This window comes from Artibeus jamaicensis, unplaced genomic scaffold, assembly GCF_021234435.1.
Source record: "Artibeus jamaicensis isolate MK-2021 breed Jamaican fruit bat unplaced genomic scaffold, CSHL_Jam_final contig_793, whole genome shotgun sequence".
NCBI classification, from domain to species: Eukaryota; Metazoa; Chordata; class Mammalia; order Chiroptera; family Phyllostomidae; genus Artibeus; species Artibeus jamaicensis.
Window position 1 is genome coordinate 5,694,747 of NW_026521975.1, and position 27,038 is coordinate 5,721,784.

Genomic DNA, 27,038 nt, shown 5'->3' on the forward strand with positions numbered 1-27,038 from the left:
GGGCTCCCGTGGGTTTATGCTGTGTTCGTAAAACTGAAGCCTTATAGAGCAATTTAGAATATTAAAGGTCCTGAGAAGTGCTGTATTAGTTACCTTGGCATAATACCATCTTCTCCAAGTTTAAATAAAACTTTGCTGTGTTTATATACAGTAAATATTCAATAAAATGAACTCTGTCACAGTGCCTTGCATACAGTGAATATTCAATACAGATACTCCTCAACTTACGACAGGGTTGCATCCCCATAAACCCATCCTAAGTTGAAAATATTTTAAGTTGAAAATGCATTTAATACATCTAACCAACCAAACATCATACCTGAGCCCAGCCCGCATTAACTGCACTCAGAATGCCCACATTATTAGCCTATGGTCGGGCGGTTATCTTGAACTTCACCTTAAGAGCAACGCCCTCCTCTTCTCACCAGAAGCAGGAGACATGATGGGATATGCAAACACAAAACACAATAACCAGAAGATGCTGGCAACAGTTCTCCCTCATGGCTGCTTGGCTGGCTGGGGGCTGAGATTTAATGCCTGCCCAGCATCATGAGAGAATATCGTGCCTTATATTAATAATCCTGGAAATGGCTGAAGTTCAAAATGTGAGGTATGGTTTTTCTTGTGTGCATATCACTTGCTCCATCATAAAGGAGAGACATCCAAAAATGAACCATCGTAAATGGGGGACCATCCGTACAGATTGTTGAATTGAATTTTAGGGATTCGTTGCTTTCAGAACCATGTCTTAAACTAAGTAGAGAAAGCTATCTTAAACAACGGGCCAACAAAGACAGGAGCGTTCTCTGCCCGTTACACGTGTGCCCTTGTATAACACAGGGCTGTCTCCAGCGCTCCTGGCCTCCGTGGGGAAGAGCCAGGGAATAAGCTTTCTGTTTGTTTGTTTCCCTTTTATTCCCATGCTCTCCTCCCCATGAGCGAATGGTGAAAACCTGATGTTCTTCAGTTTCTGTCTCCCGAATCGGTAGTTGTCATGTGTTGAGTGTAACTGCTTGTCGTTGGCCTGGTGGCTTGGTTGTCCGAGTATGACTCATTCCGGCTCTATGGGACAGAAGGCAGGTGGCAGCTGTCCATGACGGGGCAAGTGTGAGCTGACCTCACCTCTCTACATGCAAGTCTCAGGTCTGGACTGCAAGGGAGAGGGCAGAGAAAAAGAGAGTCCACTTTAGCAACAGGTGCAAACTGTATCCTCCAACATGCCCCTACCAGCAATTAATGAACATTGCATGTTCATTTCCTCTGGGATCTGTGCCTAGTTCTCAATTAGCTTAAACTCTGGAGACACAGGAAGAGGGATTAAGCTCACACAGACCCCTCAACAGCCGCCAACCTCCTCAATGTGAAATCTTGGAAGTTTTGGGAAGGGCAATGGAACAGAGAGGTGCACTACGGTCACCATGAAGGTGACAGTGATTGCTGCCATTAACGTAGCTCCCACTGCCCTTCCGACACTGTTTCCATGCCCCAAGACACACCTGTAAAGAAAGTGGCGCCACCTTCACTCTGCATGGAGGAAGCAGGGGCCCTGAGTGGTCATGTGACTAGGAAGGCTCAGAACTGGTTCTTGAACTCAGGACACAGGATTCAAACTCTTAGGCTCCGTCTACTATCTCCCCTTGTTGCACCTGTTATTTAACTTCAGCTGCTCTCAGCAGCGTATCACTAAATGGAAAGAACAAGTATAAATATTTAAAAAGCAGAGGGAAATGCTTGTGCACAGTTTATATAATATAAAAGTCAAGACAATTAAGTGAAAAATAGTGAGAATTGACATTTAAATCCTTCTTTGTCCTTCATTATTAGAGACCAAATGGCAAGAGATAACGAATGTTGTAAGGCTTCTCTCAGTTTACCCAGGTCCTCTTAGGAATAAAAATGTATTTATCTCAATCTTAACAGGTTGAACCTCTATCCTCAGAGAATCATTCAAATTCCATGCCTTTAAGGGAAGCATGCAGTCATATGTAAAGATGTGCATGATAAAAATGCCGATTTACTCTTTTTCCTTTATAGAGAAGAAAGAGCACCAGCATTTCACCTCTGATATCTTGTGTCCACGTCTGGCTTTGTCTTACCTAGTGTAACGCACGGGAAATCTCCACCTAGTAGGAGGCAAGTGAATTAAGTTACTGGAATCATATTTCATTGAACCAATCTCAGTCGGGGAAGAAAATGATCATTTCCAGGACCCTTCGGTTCGCATTTTGGAGACTGGCCAGCTATGCTTGAGTTCCTGGCTCATTGTGATTCCAGCAGAATCAAAAAGAGATGCTGTTTTTTTATTTGCAAATGTGGCCTTTCATGTTGGCTGATTACCTTGTGATGTGGGGGGCCTCGCAGAGCAGGCCCAGGACATCTGGGACAGGAAAAGTGTGATCACAGGAAGGAGGTGGGAGAGACTCTTGCTGTGAGGAGAACGAGCTCATCGTGGGCCTCACCAGCACCTCCCTCCCACAGGGAGTGTGGAGTTTTGTTCCAGCCTGGGTCCGCGGACTAGGAATCAGGCTCTGGGTCCGTGGACGTTCATGAACACCCCTTGGCGCAGTCACCCCTCTCTCGGTGAAGGAGGAAAACAAAACAAAGCTGCACCAAAGCCTGTAGAGGCTCAGGGTTGGAGGCCGGGCACTCTGGTTGAAGTCTGCCTGGAGGTTAACTTTTTTTGTTTGGTCCCTCTGCTGACCGTTTCCTGTATGGAATGAGCCCAACGAGCTTTTCTGCTTGGTGAATTTCCCAATTCAGAATAGAGCTGTACCCATCACCTTGACAAACCATTGAACCTCCCGTGTTCCATATTTTGCCCCTGAAAGCATAAAGGGCTCCCTCGGCACTAGGTCTGAGACCCAGAGGGGCAGTGACCTGAACGTTTGCTTTGTCCTGTCTAGAAGAACTCAGGGTTCCTTGGTACACTGAGGTGAAAGCAGCCCAGACTTCTCTGGTGCTTTTCATTTAGTCATTTGCTCATTCACTCCAGAAACATATACTGATGACCAGCTGTGTGACAGGCACTCTTTTTAGCAGTGAGGACACAGAAATGGTGAGCAGACAGGGGCCCCTGGTCCAGTGGAGGAGAGAGAGTTGAGCAGAGAGGAAAGGAAGGTGCAACGTGCCAAGTGCCAAACCAGCTGTGAGTGAGAGGTGCTGGGCACACAGCCAAGCTCCGCCTCCTGGGAGAACTGAGCTGGGCCTTCAAGTAGGGCCTTCAGCAGGGATGCCCCCGGCACAGAACACCTCAGCAACTGGATTATTGTTTTAGAGCACTCTCCCTGTGCTCCGCCTTTTCAGGAGCCTGGGGCCCCCAACAGGCACTGGCACAGAAGACTTCTCCGTGAATTTCACCCTGTGCCTCCAACCCTGGCCAGCCCACAGGCCTTCTTCACCCTCCCCACTTCCACAGCTCCCCGCTGCTTGGCTGAGTCTGTTTATGCATCTCCCTCCTCCCCGAAACTGTAAGTCCTATGTTGTTGATGTATAGAAGGCATCTAAGAAATTTTTGCACAAGTACTCGGCAAAGTGATAATAATATAAAATATATCATATTAATATAACATTGCTTCACTTATATATTGTAGGAATACATTATTTAATTAATATGTTGATAGTATATTAGTATGCTGCTATGTTGTGGTTATTATTCAGAGATCTGAGTCCCGAGAATTCTCACAAACCTTCAGGCATCCATCGTATTTCTTGGCTCAGTGGAAGTTGACTCCTTTTCATGTCTTCTCTCTTGCTTTCTGTTTTTCTGTAAGTCAAACAAATTTCCTCAAGCAGTGATTCTATGAAGAGGCAAGATTTCATAGAATTCCTCCTCTGAGTTAGGCATTGTGGGAAATAATTTGTTACTCATCATTTTAAAACTATATGAACACCCTCTTCTTTAACAGTCAGCAATGATATGTTATTTCTTTTTGCTTCTTCAAATCATATTCCCATTCTATTTTCCCCACAGAATTTTATCCTATTAAACATTTTTCTAGGCCAGATTACTTTTTTAGAGATTGTATGTATGTTTATTAATTTTTTATTATTAACATTCAAATACAGTTGTCTTCATTTTCCCACCACTTTCCCCCACCTCCCCCACCCCCACCTCCTACCCTCAGTTCTGCCCCCTTTGACTTTGTCCACGTGTCCTTTATACATGTTCCTTGACCACACTTTCCCTTCTTTTCCTCCCCCTCCCCTCTGGTTACTGCTCTTAATTTCAATGTCTCTGTTTGTCTTTTGCTTGCTTGTTTGTTTTGTTAATTACCTTAGTACACTGTTGGTTGGATTGGAGACTGGTGTAGCCAGTATGAAATTTCCTCAGAAAACTAAAAATGGACCTGCCTTTTGATCCAGCGATCCCACTGCTGGGATTATACCCTAAGAACCCTGAAACACCAATCCAAAAGAACCTATGCACCCCAATGCTCATAGTAGCACAATTTACTTATTTATTTTTAAAGAAATGGGAAGGGAGGGAGAGAAACATCAATGTGTGGTTGCCTCTCACATCTCGATACTGGGGACCTGGCCTGTAACCCGGGCATGTGCCCTGACTGGGAATAAAACCGGTGACCCTTTGGTTCCCAGGCCCGTGCTCAATCCACTGAGTCATACCAGCCAGGGCTAGGCCAGATTACTTTTGAATTGTGTCAATGTATTTGTCAATATGCAGGTTCCACTATAATAACATAGACCCAGACATAACAGTCTCTTAAATGAAATAGAAGATCATTTTTCCTCATGTCGACTGTCCAAATGTGAGCTGTCCAGGACTACTATGGCTCCCCAGGGAAGCTGCACTCCCTCCAGCCAGGGGAGGGTGAGATATGACACTGGTTTTCTTAGGGAACCACAGGGGAAGCTGGGTGGTGCCCACCCCCCAGGCCCCCAGACCTGACCCTCCACCAGGAGGGCCTGGGCAGGATTCTGTCCTCAGGAATGTCCTGGCCCCTGGGATTCCGGGGTCGGAGGCGAAGAGGTAAAGCACGTTTCATGCAGAGAGTCGGTTGTCCTCAGGACCGGCAGCCAGCCTCGCCCTTCAGCCCAAGGGTGTGTCACAGCCGGTCCTGTTTCCCTCTGTCAACGTGGGAGACATTCAACATCTCCCCTTTGCATAACGTGGGTGCTTTCACAGCTTAGCATTCTCTACTTCTACAAATAAATGCTTTTATGATAAAACTGAAATGTCAGAGAAAGAGCGACAACCTACTTTAAGGTCGTTGTTGCCTCGCAGCAAGGGTGTTTAAAAATAACCCCCAATCTGCCGTGCGCTCCCAACTCTGGCTGCGCCAGCTCGGCAGCAGGCCTCGTGCCAGCCTGGACGGTAGCATGGCAGGTTCCGGGCTGGACTGTGTGATGGGAAGGAAGTTGGGGGCGCTATGCTCAGCTGCAGACCTGGCTGAGCACCGTCCTGTTCCTCAGCCTCTGCCCAGGGGCAAGTTGTTGACCCTCAGAGGGGCAGTTCTGGTACCCATTTCCAGCTCTGGTGAAATGGCTTCAGGTCCAACTCGGAATTGCTCTGCAGGAAGGAAAAATCTGAGGGACTGAGGTCACAGGGTCAAGATGGGTACGCCTGTCAGGATGTGGCACTGAGCAGGCACGCTGGGCAGAGCACTGGGCCCTTACCTGCAGGATCTGCTCTAGCAGCACTGACGGAGAAGAGCCTGGGTTTTTGCAGTGATTTTCAAGCTGTGCTCAAAGGATGCTAGTGGTTCTGGGGCAGATTTTTAGTCCTTTATTTATGCTTGATGGGCTGTGTCTGTTACTCCGAGTATGACCTCCGCCAAAGATTGCTACATTTCACCTGAGAGCACATTCTTTGTGTTTTTTTTAATTGTGTATTTTTTCATTACCATTTATCCCCCTTATATCTCTTCCCCCTCCCCTCAGCAATCACCACACTGTTGTCCGTGTCCACAAGTCCTTTTTCTCTTTGACTCCATCCCTTCACCCCCCAGCCCTCCCCCCACCAATGCTGTCAGCCTGTTGGAGAGCACACCCGTGAGTAGGGGAAGGGAGCCCTGCTGTGGGCTCCCTTCAAGCCACAGGGCCCCGCACCGTGGGGCATCACCTTGGACAGGTGCCCCACACACGTGTGTCCAAAACTCACCCCGGCAGCACTGTCTGAGCTGCTCTCCAGGCAGAGCCGGGGACAAGGGGAGAGAGAAATCAGTTCTCTGTTTCCTGAAAGACCAGGATTGGGGCTGGGATCTCACCAAGCAGGGACAGCCTCCTTTCCATCTCTTTCTGAGAGGACTGTGTAGGGTTAGGGATGGGACCGGTATCCCTCCAACCAGGCCCCTTAACCAGGACCCTCTCCTTCTGCTAATGATAATATAAACAGAACGTGGGTCCCCTTGTACCCAAGATCATACCAAGGTACCCATATCCACATGCCAAAGAGGAGGGAGGACCTGGGGAGGTCTATGGTCCTGGGAGCCAAAGGTTAAGAATCCAGTGTTTTCTTCATTTACTGAGCATCTACTATGTGCCCGGGATCATGCTAAGTAGCTTATGTACTTATCTCACTTAATCTTACCCCTGAGAGGTGGGAATCTCTATCCCCATTTTAGAGAAGAGGAAACTGAGGTTCAAAAAGTTTAGGATCTTGCCACCATTTAGGCTTTAACCCAGGCCTTTCTGACTTTGAAGTCCACCCTCTTAAGCCTGGAGGTTTCAGGTTGATGGGGAAAATGCAAAACAGGTCATGTTTGTCCTTAGCGGTCTCCCTGCAGCTTGCTACATGTGACATCTTCTTTCCCCTGGTGCTGGCCCCTGTTCTTCATGCCCTTCCCAGGCACACGAGCACATGTGCACAAGCCCTCAATTACCTCCAGCCCCAGCCTACAGCCCGTCAGCCCCCAGTGATGTAAGTGAAGGCATCCTCTGCCCACTTGTGAATCCCACCCGAGCTCCAGTTACCCCAGCGGCCCCAGGGGCCCTGGCCAAATGCAGCCAAGCCTGGCGCAGAGCATCAGAAACTCCCCAGCTGACTTGCAGACTCATAAACAATAATAAATGTTTCTATTTTGTAAGCCACTGAGTTTGGGTGGCTTGTTATGCGATAGTTACCTGGTGCAGGTATGTCCACAGCAGGTGTACCTATTCCACAGACGGCGTACACAACGCGTTCCTTGAATGCCAGCCCCGTGGAAAAAATGTACAATCTCAGCCATATCTTTTCCATGCATAATAAAATGTTACGTGGATTTTGTGACAGCCAGAGTCATATTTCATATAACTTAGGTCCCTTTAAGTTTTACTTATGAAAAAGAATAAGAAACTGAAATTAGAGTTGATGTGATGTGGTTGCCTACACAAATGCTCACTAAAAATTAATCTTACTTTCAAAGTAATTGTTCTAAAATGTCAGGGTCAAATTTTCAAAAGGCATTTATTGAAAGCCTTGGTTACATCCTAGGAAACCGTTTGCCCACAGTGATTTGGAGGAGGCGGCATTCTCATCTTACTAAGGTCTGGCGAGTCAGGGCTCCGAGGTCTCCTTCCGACGAGTCTTCAGAATGTCATTTTCCTCTGAGGATCCACGCAGGATGGGCTGCCAGATGTCGTGTTCCACCCCCACCTCAGCTCCCCGTCCCAGGGCTTCTGCGGGCACTGTGACGTCATCTGCTGAACCGCCTTCATTTTCCATCTAAAAACATCATTCAAACCATAATGATCTGTCAACACAATATCCAGGGATGTTCATGGAGCAATTTCAACCAAGAGCAGTGCTGTGGTCTGAATGTGTGTGCCCCCCAAGTTCCTATGTTGAAATCCTGATGCCCCTGTGAGGGTAGTAAAAAGGGGGGGCCTTTGGGAGGTGACTAGGTCATGACGTGGAGCCCTCATGGATGGGATTTGTGCCCTGAGGTCCACAGGACACCAGGAGAAGGCGACAGCTAATAAACCAGAAAGAGGGTTTCACCAGGCCACCACCACGTGGGAACCTTGAGTGTGCACTTCGAGCCTCTGGAACTGTGACAAAACAGTTCTGTTGTTTATAAGCCACCCAGTCTGGGCTGTTTTGTTACAGCAGCCCTAACAGACTCAGACAACTGCGTCAGTCAGGTTGCAGGCAGGGAAAGAGTTTGTAAGAGGGAAACTCTTAGAAATTGACTGAAGAGAAAAAACAAACAAGATATTGAGAAGTGAACCCTCTCCACCAGACATTTTGTCGTATTTTCTTATAATTATTTTATTAACAAAGCATTGCAGACATAGACGAAGTCTCCTATGTGTAAATGCTCACCCTCCTCTGTTCTGCCCGCTGCCTTCCCTGAGTGAGGCACCACCTGAAATTCCCGTCACAAAGACAAAGACGTCATCGGGGATTCTCATCAACATCTCTGCTGAAATGCTGTGGCTGTGGCTATAATAACACCAAAGCAAAAATAAATAAATGTCACATTTTCGGTGAACACAAATTCGTCTCTAATTATTTACCCTACTATATTATTAATGGTATATACTGCTTGCTATACACACTGTATTATAAATAAATTATACTATGGCATATTTTACGGACTCTTCACTCTGTGCCAGATACTTCTCACATTTTCATTTAATTCTCACGATGACTCCTGAAGATAAATATTTTTACTCCTGGATGCACATATATTAAAAATTAGCCTCAGAACGTTGCTCGTGGACAAATGAAACAAACACACATGCAGGTCCACCTGATCGTGAAGCCCATGTGTGTGGTCTCACTCAGCTCTTCGAAGCTTTCTGGACTTCTAAATAAAGTTCAGTGTTAGACTAATCGGCATATAGTTTTGAAACATGTTCTTTATAAATCGAAGAAATAAGCTTGATTGTTAAAGTCTGGACTTGTGGCGCTCCTCCCCTTCCTTATGAGTTCAGAGGGAGGGGCTCTTTCATTGGATCTTGAAACTGTAACCAAAACGAACGGAAAACTTGCACGTGTTTTAAGATTCCGCTTAAACACCACCCCATCTCCAGGGAAACTCCCGGCCCCTCGGCCTTGCCTGCGTCCTGCGTCCTCTTCACTCCGAGCCTCTCTGCCCGGCCACTCCTGTTTCCACAGTGTGTCTCCTGGTGCACTGCGGTCCCCGCAGGGCAGCCATCACCTTGTCCAGGGTTCGAGAAGGAGCACAAGAGATCATGGCTTTCAGCCTGACAAACGAGTGAGTAAATGAGTGGACAAGGACTTACCTGAAGCAGACAGGTAAGTTTAAGAGGAACCATTGCACAAAATAGCACTTTAAAAAAGCTCTGCCCAGAGTTTTGGAAAACAGCTTTTGCTATGCAGGTTCCAGGACTACGAGGCAAAAGCCAAAATATTTTAGTCTCGACTCTGCCATCGAGTAGCTTTGGGTAAATTTGGCCTCAGTTTCCTCTTCCATAAAAGGGCATGATTAGAAAAATTTCAGGGTCCCTCCCAGCTGAAATGCCTTGGGAGAATAGCACACTGCCTTGTCTTAGAGGTGAGTGTCCTTTGGGAACAATTCTGAGGCTGTGGGGCTGCAGTTAGAATCCTGCTTCGTGAAGTGAGTCCAGGAGACAGAGGGTGCAAGTGGGACACAGGTGTCCATGTCCCAGGCCCAGGGAAAACCCTCTCTCTGTTTGCTGTGCTAGCCAGCTTGGAACAGCGCCCCCATCTGCTCTCAGTGTGCCCTGGTTTGGGCAAGCCCAGTCACAAAGCTCTGAAGCCCAGGGGAAGTGTGCTCGTGAGTCCCCTGTGCCCGGCTGTGTTCAGAGAGGCATAAACAACTCAAGGCAGCAGCACGTCCTCACGGGCTTGGCACTAAACCTTGTGGAATCTTTGTCCAAAGCTCTCTGGGCTTATGCCTAAGTTTAAAAGGTATCTGGGGGAAGCACACACCTAGGCCCGAGCAAGGCGCTGGGGTGAGTGGGAAGTCCCAGTCCTCAAAGAGCTCAAGCCAAATACAGTGTAATAATAAAAATAGCTAAAGCATGAAAATAAGCAAAAAGAAAATAAAAGAGTGTCACACAGGAGGTGCAGCAGACAGGCAAGTCCTCCCCATGGAGTGATGAGGTGAGAGAACACAAAAAGTGCCCGGAAGCTCTGGGCAGACTGCCTGGAGGCAGGGGCATCAGGTCAGCAGCCCAGCCTTGTGTGGCGCTAACATGCACTGCAGGCAGGGGACAGCAGATTCCCTGCAGGGGTCAAGGCTGGGGCCCCAGTTTGGTCTGGGTATTACCTGCATTCCTGCTTTCTGGAACTTTGCAGCCCCTCCTTGCAGGACAGTGTGGAACACCAGGTCCTTGTTGGTGAGCACGGTGAGCACAAGTCAGGAGGGTCAGGCATCCAGCCAGCTCGGAGTGGAAACACAGGCGGCAGTGGGTGGGCAAAGAGGATGAGAGACTCATTTTCCTTACGGTGAAAGTGCTCAAAGACAGTGTGTATGAGGCTCCCTCTGGGCCAGATTTTAGGTATGTGATTAGTTATTAGCTGCACAAACATGCAAACACTCAGTTTTTCCTCGATGACAACTTGAGCACAGACCTCAGTATCTCTTGGAATCCCTGGGCCAAATTTCATCAACATATAGTAGAGTAGAGGGAAAGTTGGCTGAAGATTTCTCAGAGAAGGCAGAAGAGGGAGTTACCGTAAATGTCCTAAAACAAACCACATGCCCCAGACACCCTTCCAGGCTGCACCCAACCAAAAAGATGGGGCTGAGGGATTGGAGAGAGGTTTAGGCTCCCTGACTCAAAATATGTCTTGAGTATTGACGTGCCAAAGACGCTGTTATATAAAACATATACAGACTTCCAGTTAACCAAACCCACTCTCTTTATTTTTTTAAATTATATTTTATTGATTGTGCTGTTACACTTGTCCAAATTTCCCCACCTTTGTCTCTCTCCACCTAGCACCCTCCACTCCCTCAGACAATCCCCCACCATTGTTCGTGTCCAGAGGTCATGAGTACAAGTTCTTTGGCTACTCCATTTTCTATACTGTACTTTACATCCCCATGGCTATTCTGTAATTACCTACTTGTACTTCTTAATCTCTTCACGTCTTTGCCCTTTCCCCCTACCCCCCTCCCATCTGGCAACCATCAAAATGCCCTAGGTATCCACGATTCTGTCTCTGTTCTTCTTGTTTGCTTAGTTTGTATTTTAGATTCGATTGTTGATAGATATGTATTTATTGCCATTTTATTGTTTATAGTTTTGATCTTTTTTTAAAATAAATCCCTTTGACATTTCATATAATAATGGTTTGCTGTTGATGAAATTCTTTAGTTTTTTCTTGTCTGGGAAGCTATCTGACATTCTATTATAAATGATAGCTTTGCTGAGTAGAGAAATCTTGGCTGTAGGTCTCTGCTTTTTTTTAAAAAATAAATTTATTTTTATTTTTTAAAATGTTCCAGTACAGTTTTATGCCTTTTCCTGCCACCCCAGCCTAACCCTAGCCCTCCCAACCTCCCTCCCATTTCCATCCCCACCCCATTATTGTTCATATGTTCATAATTGTTCCTGTAAACCCTTCACCTTTTTCCCCTGAAATTCCCTCCCCTCTCCCTTCTGGTCACTGTCAGCCTATTTTCTATTTCAGTGCCTTTGGTTATATTTTGCTTGTTTGTTTGCTTGTTGATTATGTTCTACTTGAAAGTGAGATTATATGGTATTTGTCTTTCACTGCCTGGCTTATTTCACTTAGCATAATGCTTTCCAGTTCTATCCATGTTGTCACAAAGGGTAGGAGCTCCTTCTTTCTTTCTGCCAAATAGTATTCCATTGTGTAAATGTACCATAGATTTTTGATCCATTCATTTACTGATGGGCACTTAGGTTGCATCCAGCACTTAGCTACTGTAAATTGTGCTGCTATGAACATTGGGGTGCATAGGTTCTTTTGGATTGATGTTTCAGGGTTCTTAGGATATAATCCTAGCAGTGGAATTGCTGGGTCAAAAGGCAGTTCCATTTTTAGTTTTCTGAGGAAATTCCTTACTGTTTTCCACAGTGGTTGCACCAGTCTGCAATCCCACCAACAGTGCACTAGGGTCCCCTTTTCTCCACAACCTCTCCAACAGTTGTTGTTTGTTGCTTTGTTTATGATGGCCATTCAGACTGGTGTGAGGTGATATAGGTCCCTGCTTTTCATGATTTTGAATATTTCTTGCCTGCCGAATTTCTTTTGAGAAATCAACTGACAGCTTTATAAGAACTTCTCTGTAGATAATTAACTTCTTTCCCCTTGCTGATTTTAAGATTCTCTCTTTATTTTTAACTTTAGGCATTTGAATTATGATGTGTCTTAGAGTGGGCCTGTTTGCATCCATCTTGTTTGGGACTCTCTATACTTCCTGGACTTGCGAGTCTATTTCTTTCAACAAATTAAGGAAGTTTTTTTTTCAAATATATTTCCAATTTTTTTGCTCTTTCTCCTCTCCTTTTGGTACCCCTATGATGCAAATGTTGGAATTCTTGAAGTTGTCCCAGAGGCTGCTTATACTATCCTCTTTCTTTTAGATTCTTTTTTCTTCTTGTCATTCTGACTAGTTGTTTTTTGCTTCCTTATGTTCCAAATCATTGATTTGATTCTTGGCTTAATCCACTCTTTTGTTTTTTTCCCTGTAAATTGTTCTTTATTTCATTTAGTGTATCCTTCATTTCTGACTGAATCTTTTGAATGCTGCTGAGGTCCTCACTAAGTTCCTTGAGCATCCTTATAAGAAGTGTTCTGAACTCTGCATCTGATAGATTGCTTATCTCCATTTTGTTTACTTCTATTTCTGGAGTTTTGATCTGTTCTTTCATTTGGGCCATGTTTCTTTGTCTCCTCATTTTGGCAGCCCCCCTCTGTTTGTTTCTATGTATTAGGTAGAGCTGCTATGACTCCATGTCTTGGGTAGCGTGAACTAATGTAGTAAACATCTTGTAGGGTCCAGTGGCACAGCCTCCCCTATTACCAACACCAGGTACTTGAGGTATACCCTTCCTGTGGGCTGAGTACACCCTCCTTTTGTAGTTGAGACTTGATTGCTGTTGGCAGGTCAATGGGAGAGATTTACTGAAGCCCATCAGCTGCAAAGATTGGCTGCAGCCTCTGACCACCAGCCTCTGCCCTCCATGTTGGATCAGTTGTGCAGGGGAAGTGTGGTGGTTCTCTGATGTGGTCTGTAGCTCTTCACTGTATGTACAGGCTCTGGGTTTTCCTGGGTGGTGCATCCCTAGCCTGTGTTCTGCCCAGGGAGACCTGACATGAGCTGTAAAACAATCTGAAATGGCTGCTACTTGTGTTGGGCTTGAAGATTCCTAGGCAAAGCCAAGCTGTGAATATAGGCTTACTGCTGCTAGTGCTATACCTGGAGCCACTTAGCAAGAGATATCAAGAACTGGTGGCTCACTGAGGCTAGCTGTTGCTTGTTTGATAGGCTTTAGGAAGTCATGCAGCATGAGTCCAGACCAGCCATTCATATGGGAAAGTCATGGTTATCACTTTGGACTGGCCCATAAGTTGGGCGGGACAGATTCTCAGGAAATCTCTAGGATGGGGAAAACAGTCTCAGATATGGCACTAGCTATGTGGCTCTCTCAGGGAAGGGCTCAGAAAAATGACAATAGCCTCTGCCTGCCTTTCTCTCTGGGAGAAAGCTATCCCCCAGCTCCTGCTCGATGCCAGACACTTCAGTTCCTACTTGCATGCCACTGGTGCCTTTCAAGCTGCTACTTTAGTGCTGGAGCTCAGAGGGAGTGAGTCTGAGTAAGTCCATGTGTGAGTTCTTTAAGGGAGACTGCTTGGGACTCCAGAAGTTTCTCCCACATACTCAATTCCTGCTGGTTTTTCCAGCTAGAAGTGGCGGGAGCTTATCTTCCTGACACTGGAACCCTGGGCCAGGGGTGCTGGTATGGGGTTGGGACTCCTGAGATATCTCTTCCAAATTTTTATCCACCACTCTTGGGGGTGATACCAGCCTATCCTGAATCTGTACCACTCCTACCAGTCTGGATGGATGTGGTTTCTTTAATTCCATAGTTGTCAGACTTCCATTCAACTGGATTTCTGACAGTTCTGAGTGATGGTTGTTCTGTATTTTAGTTGTACTAGATTTTGATGTGGTTGTGTGAGAAAGATCCACTCTCTTTAAAAGGAAATATTCTTGGCAGATGTTTTAAGATTTCACGCCAGACTACAATGTGTTTCTTTTGCATAAATTTAGGGCGTTCTTTTCAAAAAGGATTTTGGTGAATATGCTTTTATCCATTTTGTTATGTGGGTCACCTGAGGCTCAGGGAGATTAAATACTTTCCTAAAGGTTCTACAAATCCAAATCGGAGTTGGATTTGAGCTTAGGCCAGGGGAAGGCATCTTGGGTCTTAGTATTCCACGTCCTGCTTGGATCATAAGAAAATGACCCCAAACACAGATCCTGCACTGGCACAGGGGCCACTGGTACCTGCAGTCACCCATGCAGTGACAGATTCAGCCCATGTCCTCCTGTGATGGGGTATGAAGGTGATATGTCAAGTCCATATCAATAAAGCAGTTATTGGTATTTATGGGGCTCAAGAGACTGAAGCGTCCCAAGTCCCCAGGGAGTCACCACAGATCCGCTGACTGATTCAGACAGTGAGGTGGTAGAGCCTGTGCTGAGTCACCAGCCTTCCTCTGCCCATGTCCTCCAGACTGTAGCCTGGCATTGAAAGCACAGTCCAGCGTTAAAGACACTCATATACAAAGCAAGGATGTAGAAAGTCTCGTGTCCTCTAACCTGAGCCTGGGTCAGACGTTGTCGTGGAGGAGCAGTGTTGGTAACATTGCCCCTGTTTCTATGTCACATTTCCTGTCCTCTGGGTCTGTCAGGACTTGGCCAGATGTCTGGATTTCTTGTCTGTCCTGATCGTGCACCTGGGAGGCAACCCCAGACCCTAAGTCCCCCTTAGTATGATCTATCAGCAGTAACAATATTATTATTGACTTAGGTTAATATTATTATCAGACTTAGGTTATAAGAGCTATTTTCATTTCCTAGCCCTGAGCCCAGATGCAAAGTTCTTGGTCCCATTTCTGGCCTTTTATCTGTGCCTCCATTTCCTGGTCTGTAAAACTTTGGCTTTAAAACTGTAACTCTCTCTGCTTCAGTACCTTCACGACTTGCTGCAATAACTCTGCCATGATAATAAGCATGGGAGGAAATAATATAAAATAAAATGTGAAGGAAAATAAAAGACCAGCCTTCCTTGGGTTGTTTGCGGGCTTGACTGCTGACTCAGCCCTGGGCCTTCTTCCTTTACTCACTGAGTCCTTCACAGAAGGTGATGATGCAGCCACTTCTCAGGCTATTGACAGGAACACGAGACCTGGCCAAGCCACTGGTCCACTATAAGGATCACTGTTGGTTTATCCAATGGCAATCTCTTATTAAGCACCTGCTGTGCAGCCAACTCTATGCTCCTTGACACTGGGCTTGAGCGTGACCCTACAGCTGGGGACCCCCTTCTCCCACCCCACTGTAACACGTCACGGAGGCTGTCATGGCCTGCCATCTCCCCTCCCACTGCATGACAGTGCACATGTCTTGAATGCTGGTAGTACCTCTGTCCCATGAGATCCCCTTCCTGAGGTTAAGCTCCTAAGGGTCAGGACTGGGAATTATTCATCTCCTAATTTCTGGCTGGGAGCAAGACCCTGTGGGTGGCGTCCCTGACATCAGTGGTCCATAACAGGCCCCCTTCCAATTCTTCTCTAGACCTAGGCATACCCTCCCTCACCTCCCTGGGGGAGACAGAAAAGTGTTGTAGTCCAGTACTTGCCCCAGGTTTTCATTTATGCAACTTTTTTGGATGGCCGCCGTGTGCAAAGTAGAAAGTTTCACTCCTCCCTGAAACTGGAGCCAAGGCGGAGCCGAGACTGAGCTGAGTCAGCCCCGAGGTGTGTCCCCTAAGCCCTCCTCCCCTCCCCTCCCTGCAAGGCTGAGGAGCCCCTGCCCTCAGGCAGAAGGCCTTCACTCCAGCTCTCCTGACTAGAGGATTGGGCCTGGAATAGGAGGACCCCCAACTAGAAAAACAAAGCTTTGAACCTGGGTTTGCTCCTCCTCCCTCAAGACACCCTTGTGACTCACACCTGGCGGTGACTGAGGTGCTGGGGCCATGTGGGGGAGGGTGTGGGGTGCAAGGCCAGCTACCAGCTTCACTCAGCTCTTGTTTTGAGTTTATCTGAAATTGTCATGCAAGGTTCATCAGATGACAAAACAGAAACTGCCCTCAAAGCCTCATCCTTTCACCCAAAAGGGAAACCCTGTACCCATCCCCCTTGGTCCCGACCTCATTTTTTTGCTTGTAGATATTAGGCCTTTGTCTTGAACAGTTAAGCTTCACAATGCCTGCAGTGGGTGCCTCCTGGGAGGAAGGCTCCAAAGGATGTGAGAGGGAGGTGCCCTGCTGTCAGGGCAGTGAGACTTTCAGGTCTCGGAGGACCAGGAACAGCAGGAGTCAGCATCCCCCTTGCAGGAGCCACCTCGGGCACGAATGGCTCAGCACCGAGCCTGAGCAAGCCCCCCTTTCCAGCACAGCGGCCATGCAGGCTCTGCCTTCAGAAGTGCCCAGAGCCATGGGCAAGAGGCACAGAAGCGGGGCTGGGCTTCTTCCAAGGACACCAGATGCTCTGGAGCCTCTCATTCCCCCAGTTCTGGGTCAGCCTCAAAATGACAGACATGTTTGCTTCGTCACCGCCCCAGTAGGGGTAAGTGGCCTGAGAAGAACAAAGCAACATTTCTTATATTTCTTACTTTTCATCTGTCTTGCTACAGATTTAAACCCATGATATTACTTTACCAACACACATATGGTGATTACCAGAAGGCCATTGGCCTTCTTGATTGACACCCTGTACTTTCAACTGTGTTAAAATATTTACTTGCTTATTAATTATCAAGACCTGGGCCTGGACTCCTTTGTATGGCTGTAGAAGTTCATCTTTGAGGGGAACAGATGAAAATAAAATAAAATAACATGAAATTAAAAGGCTCAAGTGTTTCTGGATTCGTAAGGAATTCAACAAGATATCGTGAAAGAGGAAACTAAGAATTTTGCCAGGACAGGCAGGGACAACAGGAAGACTCATGTCAACAGACCAGGTGCAAGGTGAAGCCAGGCCTGATGCGCCGACTCCCAGAAGCAGCCGCAGCCATAGTCCACCCCCAGCCGGGACAGAGCCTTGCAGGGATGTCCAATCTGAAGCTTGTGGGCTGCGTGTTGGCTCAGGGTGGCCCAACACAAAATAATAAATTTACATAAAATGTTATGAGTTTTTTTGTGATTATGTGTCGCAATGTGTTTACTGTGTGGCCCAAGACAACTCTTCTTCCAGTGTGGCCCAGAAACGCCAAAGGCTTGGACACCGCTGCTAGCAGAACCCAGATACATGTAGGATTTCTCAAAACAGAAGTTGAATCAGGCAGTGGGAAATATCGTTAGTAAGTCAACCCCACAGCCCTGATTATTTTTACGCCAAGCTAATTTAAAGTGCTCTATTTCTATAGGAATCAGTAAGACTTCCGCCCATCTGCTGCTCCAGCTTCTTAGTTTTGCCCTCTTCTCACAGCCTGTTTTTCTTTTGCAGCTCCGACTAAACTCTTGGAAACCACACTCGCCTCCCAGCTGCCTCAGGCAGCCACTGCTCATCCGCGGCAGCACAAACGTATTTCAATGAGGAGCGGGACATTCATCACGATTCTTATTATTTTTAAACATAAGCTTCAGTATGCAGTCTCCCTTCTCTGAATTTTCATTCATCTGCATCCTGCCACTTCCTAATGAGAATTTCAGGCTGTGTCCCCCATGAAAACGGCAGGGGTCACTTGCAGAGGGAGGGAGTGAGGAGGAAGGCGCCAGGAACAGGGAAAGAGAACTATGGAGAAGCTCAGTTAGCCATGGACAGGAGGACGCTGCCTCACCCAGCCATCCATCAGGGCGGCTCTCACTGTGGAAGGGGCCGCTCTGTGGTGATGTTTCTTTGTAGGTCATCAGCCTGATTCTTTGGATCACATCTGTCTTCTCCATCAGACTAAGTGCTCCAGAAAGCCAGGTCCTCGTCTTCACTCAACTGTATATTGACCTATTGACCCATATATGGACCTGTATATTGAAGAATAGGCAACTCCTCCCCTTATCCATGGGAGCACAAGCTTGCTGACTACTTTGAAATAAATTTAAAAAGCATTATTGAAGTCTGTTTTGTGCAAGCCACCGGGTGGCAACTTGGAGATTATATATTGTTCCAATGAACTTGGTCTGGTGGCAAGTCCTGGGTTCAGAGTGCGGAAACTTATGCCCACGGACCTCCAGCCCAGGCAAGTATTCAGACCAGGATCTAGATGGCCCAGGACTGCCCCTAACATTTCTGGGGCCCTAACAAGAGCAGAAACAAAGGCTCACATTCTCATTTTTTAAATGAGTTTTATTAAATCTTCATATGGTAAGAATAGGAAATTTCAGAGATCTTAGTTGACCTATTCAAGTTGTTGATTTTTTAAAAGTATATATTATTGACTATGCTATTACACTTACCCTAATTTTCCCCCTTTGCCCCCCTCAACTCGGTAACCCCCTTGCCTCCAGCAGTCCCTCCCTTTTAGTTCATGTCCACGGGTCATGCATATAAGTTCTTTGGCTTTTCCATTTCCTATACTATTCTTAACATCTCCCTGTCTGTTTTGTACCTGCCATTTATGCTTCTTAATCACCTCAGCTTTTCACCCATTCTCCCTCTTCCCCCTCCTCACTGATAACCCTGCATGTGATCTCCATTTCTATGCTACTTGTTTGCTTAGCTTGTTTTCGTTATTTAGATTCAGTTGTTCATGGTTGTGAGTTTGTCATCATTCATTTTAATGTTTATAGTTTTGATCTTCTTTTTCTTAAATAAGTCTCTTTAACATTTCATATAATAAGAGCTTGGTGATGATGAACTCCTTTAACTTTACCTTGTCTGAGAAGCACTTTGTCTGCCCTTCCATTCTAAATGATAGCCTTGCTGGATAGAGTTATCTAGGTTGTAGGTCCTTGATTTTCATCATTTTGAATGCTTTGTTCCATCCCCTTCTTGCCTGCAAAGTTTCTTTTTTTTTTTTTTTTACAGAGTTTCTAATTTTTTTTTTAATTTTTTAAATTTTATTTGGTTACTTTTCAAGTACATTTTTTTTTCTCTTCCCCCCCCCCGCCCGGTCTCCCCCCTCCCTCCCATTCCCCCCCCCCCCCCCAGTCCTCATCTCTGTGTCATTCATACTTGTTCCTCAAAATCCCTCCCCCTTTTTCCCCTTAAGTTCCCTTCCCTCTCCCCTCTGGTCGCTGCCCACTTGTTCTCTATTTCAGCGTCTTTGTTTTTATTCTGTTTGCTTGTTTGTTTTATTCTTTAGCTTCCTGTCAAAGGTGAGATCATATGGTATTTGTCCTTCAATGCCTGGCCTATTTCACTCAGCATAATGCTTTCCAGTTCCATCCATGTTGTTGCAAAAGGTAGTAGCTCCTTCTTTCTCTCTGCTGCATAAAATTCCATGGTGTATATGTACCACAATTTTTGGATCCATTCATTTACTGATGGGCACCTAGGTTGCTTCCAACTCTTGGCTATTGTAAATTGTGCTGCTATGAACATTGTGGTGCATAGGGTCTTTGGTATCGATGTTTTAGGATTCTTAGGATATAATCCCAGCAGTGGAATTGCTGGGTCAAAAGGCAGGTCAATTTTTATTTTTCTGAGAAAATTCCATACTGTTTTCCATAATGGTTGTACCAGTCTACAATCCCACCAACAGTGAACTAAGGTCCCCTTTTCCCCACACCCTCTCCAACATTTGTTGTTTGTTGCTTTGTCTATTATAGCCATCCTGACTGGTGTAAAGTGGTATCTCATTGTGGTTTTAATTTGCATCTCTCTGATAGCTAACGATATTGAGCATCTCTTCATGTGTCTCTGGATGTTCTGTATGTCCTCTTTAGAGAAGTGTCTGTTCAAGTCCTTTTCCCATTTTTTAATTGGGTTCGATGTCTTCCTAGAGTGGAGTCGTGTAAGTTCTTTGTATATTTTGGAGATTAAACCTTTGTCTGAGGTATCATTGGCAAATATGTTTTCCCATACAGTTGGTTGTCTTCTTAATTTAATACTGTTTTCTTTAGCCATGCAGAAGCTTTTTATTTTGATAAGATCCCATTTGTTTATTCTTTCCTTTATATTCCTTGCTCTAGGGCACATATCCGTAAAAATGTTGCTGCGTGGAATATCTGAGATTTTCTTGCCAATGTTCTCCTCTAGGACTTTAATGGTGTCATGGCTTATATTTAAGTCTTTTATCCACCTTGAATTTATTTTGGTGTATGGTGTAAGTTGGTGCTCAAGTTTCATTTTTTTTGCACGTAGCTGTCCAGTTCTCCCAACACCATTTGCTGAAGAGGCTATCTTTACTCCATTTTATGTTACTGCCCCCCTTTGTCGAATATTAATTGACTGTAGAGGGTTGGGTTGATTTCTGGGCTCTCTGTTCTGTTCCATTGGTCTATGTGCCTGTTTTTATGCCAGTACCAGGCTGTTTTGATTACAGTGGCTTTGTAATACAGTTTGATATCAGGTATTGTGATCCCTCCTACTTTGTTCTTCTTTCTCAAAAGAGCAGCTGCTATTCGGGCTCGTTTATGATTCCATATAAATTTTTGAAGTGTTTGTTCTATGTCTGTGAAATACGCCATTGGTACTTTAATAGGTATTGCATTGAATCTGTATATTGCTTTGGGTAGTATGGACATTTTGATGATGTTAATTCTTCCAATCCATGAACACGGTATATGTTTCCATTTGTTTGTGTCTTCCTTGATTTCTTTCTTCAGTGCTGTGTAGTTTTCTGCATACAGGTCTTTTACCTCTTTGGTTAGGTTTATTCCCAGATATTTTATTTTTCTTTTTGCTATATCGAATGGGATTTTTTCCTTGATTTCTGCTTCTGCTGATTCGTTGTTTGTATACAAAAATGCCTTTGATTTCTGGATATTGACTTTGTATCCTGCTGTTTTGCCAAATTCATTAATTAGTTTGAGCAGTTTTGGGGTAGAGTCTATAGGATTTTCCATGTACACTATCATGTCATCTGCAAACAGTGACAATTTTGTTTCCTCCTTTCCTATTTGGATGCCTTTTATTTCCTTTTCCTGCCTGATCGCTGTGGCCAAAACTTCTAATACTATATTGAATAGGAGTGGTGAAAGTGGACATCCTTGTCTTGTTCCTGATCTTAGTGGAAAAGCTTTTAGTTTTTGTCCATTGAGTATGATATTGGCTGTAGGTTTCTCATAAATGGCCTTTATTATATTGAGGAATGTTCCCTCTATTCCCATTTTGCTGAGTGTTTTTATCATAAATGGGTGTTGTACTTTATCGAAAGCTTTTTCTGCGTCTATTGATATGATCATGTGGTTTTTGTCTTTGCTTTTGTTTATGTGATGAATTACATTTACTGTTTTGCGAATGTTGAACCATCCTTGCATCCCTGGGATGAATCCCACTTGGTCATGGTGTATAATCTTTTGGATATATTGTTGGATGCGATTTGCTAATATTTTGTTGAGGATTTTAGCATCTATGTTCATCAGCAATATTGGCCTGAAGTTTTCTTTCTTTGTTGTATCTCTATCTGGTTTTGGAATTAGGATGATGCTGGCTTCATAAAAGGAGTTAGGGAGTTTTCCATCCTTTTGGATTTTTTGGAATAGTCTGTGAAGAATGGGGTTAGCTCTTCCTTAAATGCTTTGTAGAATTCTCCTGTGAATCCATCTGGTCCAGGGCTTTTGTGTGATGGGAGTTTTTTGATTACTGCTTCAATTTCTTTTGCTGTTATTGGTCTATTCAGGTGTTCTACTTCTTTTTCATTGAGTTTTGGGAGATTATATTTTTCTAGAAATGTGTCCATTTCCCCTAGGTTCTCAAATTTCTTGGCATACAGTTCTTCATAGTAATTTCTTACAATCCTCTCTATTTCTGTGGTGTCAGTTGTAATCTCTCCTCTTTCATTTCTGATTGTGTTTATTTGTGTCCGTTCCCTTCTTTTCTTGATGAGCCTACTTAAAGGCTTGTCTATTTTGTTTATTTTTTTCAAAGAACCAACTCCTGGATTCATTGATCTTTAGAATTGTACTTTTAGTCTCTATGTCATTTAGTTCTGCTCTGATCTTGGTTATTTCCTTCCTTCTACTTGCTTTGGGCTGTTTTTGTTGTTGTTCCTCGAGTTCTTGTAGGCGTAGAGTAAGTTCATTTGTTTGAAATGTTTCTGTTTTCTTTAGGTAGGTCTGTATTGCTATAAACTTCCCTCTCAGGACTGCCTTGGCTGTATCCCATAAGTTTTGGGTTGTTGTGTGATCATTTTCATTTGTTTCAGAAACTTTTTGATTTCTTCCCTAATTTCATTCTTGACCCATTCATTGTTTAATAGCATACCGTTCAGTCTCCATGATTTTGGGTGTTTTGGGTTTTTTTCCTTTGGGGTTGGTTTCCAGTTTCAGTCCCTTATGGTCAGAGAAAATGCTTGGTATGATTTCAATATTCTTGAATTTGTTGAGGCTTGTTTTGTGCCCTATCATGTGATCTATCTTTGAGAATGTACCATGTGCATTTGAAAAGAATGTGTATTTCGCTTCTTTGGGGTGAAGAGCTCTGTATATATCAGTTAGGTCCATTTCATCAAGGGTGTTGTTTAATGCCGCAATGTCTTTGTTGATATTTTGTTTGGAAGATCTGTCCATTTTTGATAGTGGGGTGTTAAAATCCCCCACTATAATTGTGTTGCTGTCTATATCTTTCTTGAATTCCTCTAAGATTTTCCTTATATATTTTGGTGCTCCTATGTTGGGTGCGTATATATTTATGATGTTAATGTCTTCTTGGTGGATTCTTCCCTTGAGTATTATGAAGTGACCTTCTGGGTCACTCTTTATGGCTCTTTTTTTGAAGTCTATTTTGTCTGATATGAGAATTGCTACCCCAGCTTTTTTTCTTGTCCATTTGCTTGGAAAATTTGTTTCCAGCCTTTGATTTTTAGTCTGTGATGGTCTTTTGTCCTGAGGTGGGTCTCTTGTAGGCAGCATATGTGTGGGTCATACTTTCTTATCCATGACGCTATTCTGTGTCTTTTGATTGGAGCATTTAATCCATTTACATTTAAGGATATTATTGATAGGTACTTATTCACTGCCATTTTTGTACCTGTGTTCCTCTCTGTCTGTCTCTTTTCCTTCCTTTCCTTAAAGCAGACCTTTTAGTATTTCTTGTAGAGCTGGCTTGGTGGCAGCAAATTCTTTTAGACTTCTTTTGTCTTGGAAGCTCTTTATTTGGCCTTCTATCTTGATTGAGAGCCTTGCTGGGTAAAGTAGCCTTGGTTGTAGGCCTCTGTTTCTCATTACTTGGAATATTTCTTGCCATTCTCTTCTTGCTTGGAGTGTTTCCATTGAGAAGTCAGTGGCTAACCTTATTGGGACGCCCTTGTATGTTATTTCTTTTTTCTCCCTTGCTGCCTTTAAGATTCTCTCTTTGTCTTGGAAGTTTGCCATTTTAATGATGATGTGTCTTGAAGTGGGCCTCTTTGGGTTCCTCTTGAATGGGACTCTGTGAGATTCCTGGATTTGTGTGACTTTTTCTTTTGTCAAATTAGGGAAATTTTCTCTCTTTACTCTTTCAAATATGTTTTCTATCCCTTGTTCTTCTTCTTCTCCTTCTGGTATTCCTATTATTCGGATATTATTACGTTTCATATTGTCTTGCATTTCTCTTAATCTCTCTTCATTCTTTCTGAGCCTCTTTTCCCTTTCCTGTTCTTTCTGTGAGATGCTTTCTACTTTGTCCTCCAATTCACTAATCCGATCTTCTGTTTCATCCACCCTATTTTTAATGCTTTCCACTGTGCTTTTTAATTCTGAAATTGTATTCTTCATTTCCTCTTGGCCCTTGCTAATAATTTCCATTTCCTTTTTCATGTTGATATAGTTCACAGTGAGATCATTGCAACTTCCCTGTAGTTTCTGGTAGCTGATTGTGAGCTCTTTGAAGTTCCTGATCACCAGTGCTTTGAATTCAGTATCTGATAGTTGACTTGCCTCTGTTTCATCTAGCATTCTTTCTGAGGATTCCTCCTTTCCTTTCATTTGGGGATTGTTTCTTTGTCTTCCCATTGTTTGTGAGACTCTTGTTAGCCTCAGCTTTTTAGATTAATCTGTTTTGATACCCTGGGTTTATGGTATGAACTTTTGTGGTGGAATGCCTGTGAATTTCAATGGTGCAGCCTCTTTTGGTTATCCTGTTGTTCTCTGCTTCCACCTACTCAAATATGCAGCAACTTGTGGCTTCTCTCCTAGAACAATGTGCAATTTGTCTCTCTGATTCTACTATTGGGAGGCCTCTTCTATGGGTCCAGCTCTGGTCTTTTTATATTTTCAAGTTGATTGTGACTCTTGTGGGTAAAAGAAAGAAATGATAAGGGAAGAAATAAAAGGAAGAAAGAAGAAAATGGTAGGGGAATGTAAGAAAGAGCAATAAGTTTAGAAAGAAAAGAAAAAGAAATAAAACAGGAAATCCGGGAAAAGAGGACAAAAGTATGGAAAGAAGAAACAGTAATAAAGTTTAAAAGAAATATCAGATTACTTTAAAAAAGCAAAAAGATAAAGAAAAGGAATGGAGAGGGGAGAAAGGTAAATAAAAAAAAAGAAAGAATAAAAATAAAATAGAGAAAAGAAAAAAAAAACAACCAAAAAACGCACCAAAATAATCTCTCAAAAAAAAAAAAAACCCTCAGAAAAAGGAATGTCACTTGTTGGCTTCAAACTAGCCGAACCGGTTTTTCAAAAATATGGAACGCTTCACGAATTTGCGTGTCATCCTTGCGCAGGGGCCATGCTAATCTTCTCTGTATCGTTCCAATTTTAGTATATGTGCTGCCGAAGCGAGCACCAAAGTTTCTTTTGAGAAATCATCTGATAGTCTTATGGGAATTCCTTTGTAGGTAACTGTGTGTTTTCTCTTGTTGCTTTTAAGATTCTCTCTTTATCTTTAACCTTTGGCATTTTAACTATGATGTGTCTTGGCGTGGTCCTCTTTGGGTCTCTCCTGTTTGGGACTCTCTGTGCTTCCTGGACTTATATGTCTTTTTCCTTTGCCAAATTAAGGAAGTTTTCTTTCATTATCTGTTCAAATAAGTTTTCAATTTCTTGGTCTTCCTCTTCTCCTCAGGCACCCTTATGATTCAGATGTTTGCACATTTGGAGATGTTGCACAGTCTTCTTATTCTTGCCTCATATATTTTTTTTGAAATCTTGATTCTTTATTCTGTACTTGTTCACTATTTATTTCTTCTTTATGTTCCAAGTTGTTGATCTGAATCCTGGCTTCCTTCCCTTCACTGTTGGCTCCCTGTGGATTTCTCTTTATTTCACTTAGTGTAGCTTTCTTTTTTCCTTTATGCATTTGCCATACTCAGTGAAATCTCTAAGCACCCTCATCACTAGTGTTTTGAATTTGCATCTGACAGGTTGGCTATATCCATTTCATTTAGTTATTTTTTCTGGAGTTTTGATCTCTTCTTTCATTTGGGACATGTTTCTTTGTCTCTTTATTTTGGCAGCCTCCCTGTGTTTATGTGTGTGCATTAGGTAGAGATACTTTGTCTCCTGTCTTGGAGTACCTGTTACATTGTAAGGGGTGGAGGCTTAGGTATTCACCAGGGTGGATACCTAAGGTATTTGCTACTTTGTGGTATTGTATGTGGGACAGGGGTTAGAGAGAGACAATGCTGTTTGCTTGGCTGTTGCCCCATTTCCAATCACTTCCCCCAATTCCCTATGCTTCTGGCACCCTTCTAGTTGCTGCTTTGGTGCTGAATTCCAGAGTGGGTGGGTTTGTGTACATTCTAGGGCTATGTGGGTTCTTTAAACGCACTCTTCTGAGAGACCGATTTCTGCTACCCCAACTCCGACTGGTCTTAACATCTGAAGTTAATGAGGTTTTATTTTTCTGGCGATAGAACCCTGGGCTATGCAGTCTGTCCTGGGGCTAGAATGGCTTGCTCCCCAGGGTTCATTGTCATTTTTATCCACCACATGTGAGTATGGGGCTGCCTGTTCTGCCAGGTGCTGCCACTACAGTCTCACTGCAGCCTCCACGCTGCATCCTTGCCACCCCAGCACCCCACCTGCACCCCTCCTACCGGTCTTGGTGAATACGTCTTCTTTAAATCTTTTGTTGCTGGACTTCCATACAGTTCAATTTTCTGACAGTTCCAGTTGTATTTTTTTTTTTGAGGTTAGTTGTAATACTTCTTACGGTTGTGTGAAGAGGCGAAGTATGCCTACTTGTGCCTCCGTCTTGGCTGGAAGTCTGTCAAGTCATTGATCTATAGACTAGTTTTCTGTCTATTTAATCTATTTCTATTGTCTTGATTAGTAATTTAATTTTCACTAAATAAAATGTTACATTTTGTTTGTAAATTTTATGTGTGCCAAGCTCACTAGAGATCTGCTAAATTTTATTGTTTCTAGTTTTTAGAAATTTAAGTTGACTATCTCTTTCAAGATTTTCTATTTTTAATATTTTTTCTTTTTTAAGCTCCATTTTTGTATTTCTATAGCTGTCACAATCTCAACTGCATTCATACACAATGACTCAAATGACTGAAAAAGTATATGTAATTGTATTCAAAGTATATAAAATTTGAATATATTATCATCAAAAATGCAAATTAAAATTATTTATCAAATCATTTATTTTCCTCCTAAAAGACACAAGATCATTTATGAAATTTTAAAAGCAAATAGGATATAATTTATGAATATCAAAATATGTCAAAAGTATTTAAATAAAACTGGAATTTTTACTAATATTTTTGAAAAAGTGATTAAATCTTATTAAATAGAGTTGTGAAAATAGAGGCAGTTACAATTCTAGCATTCAGTGTCCACCTAGTTGCCAAGGTCGACACGTTGTCTTGCACAGGTTAAGCTTCCACCTACACGTACACACATTTGAGAGTTCCACAGCACAGAACGTTCTCCGG

The 27,038-nt window shown here is 43.7% G+C and overlaps 1 non-coding gene across 1 annotated transcript; it reads right to left on the minus strand.

The window, feature by feature from the left end:
• Positions 1 to 24,833: 24,833 nt before the first annotated feature.
• LOC128628522 (U6 spliceosomal RNA) lies at positions 24,834 to 24,940 on the minus strand. The gene has a single exon (XR_008392926.1). It is a non-coding gene; the product is annotated as a U6 spliceosomal RNA (small nuclear RNA).
• Between the last annotated feature and the right edge of the window lie 2,098 nt (positions 24,941 to 27,038).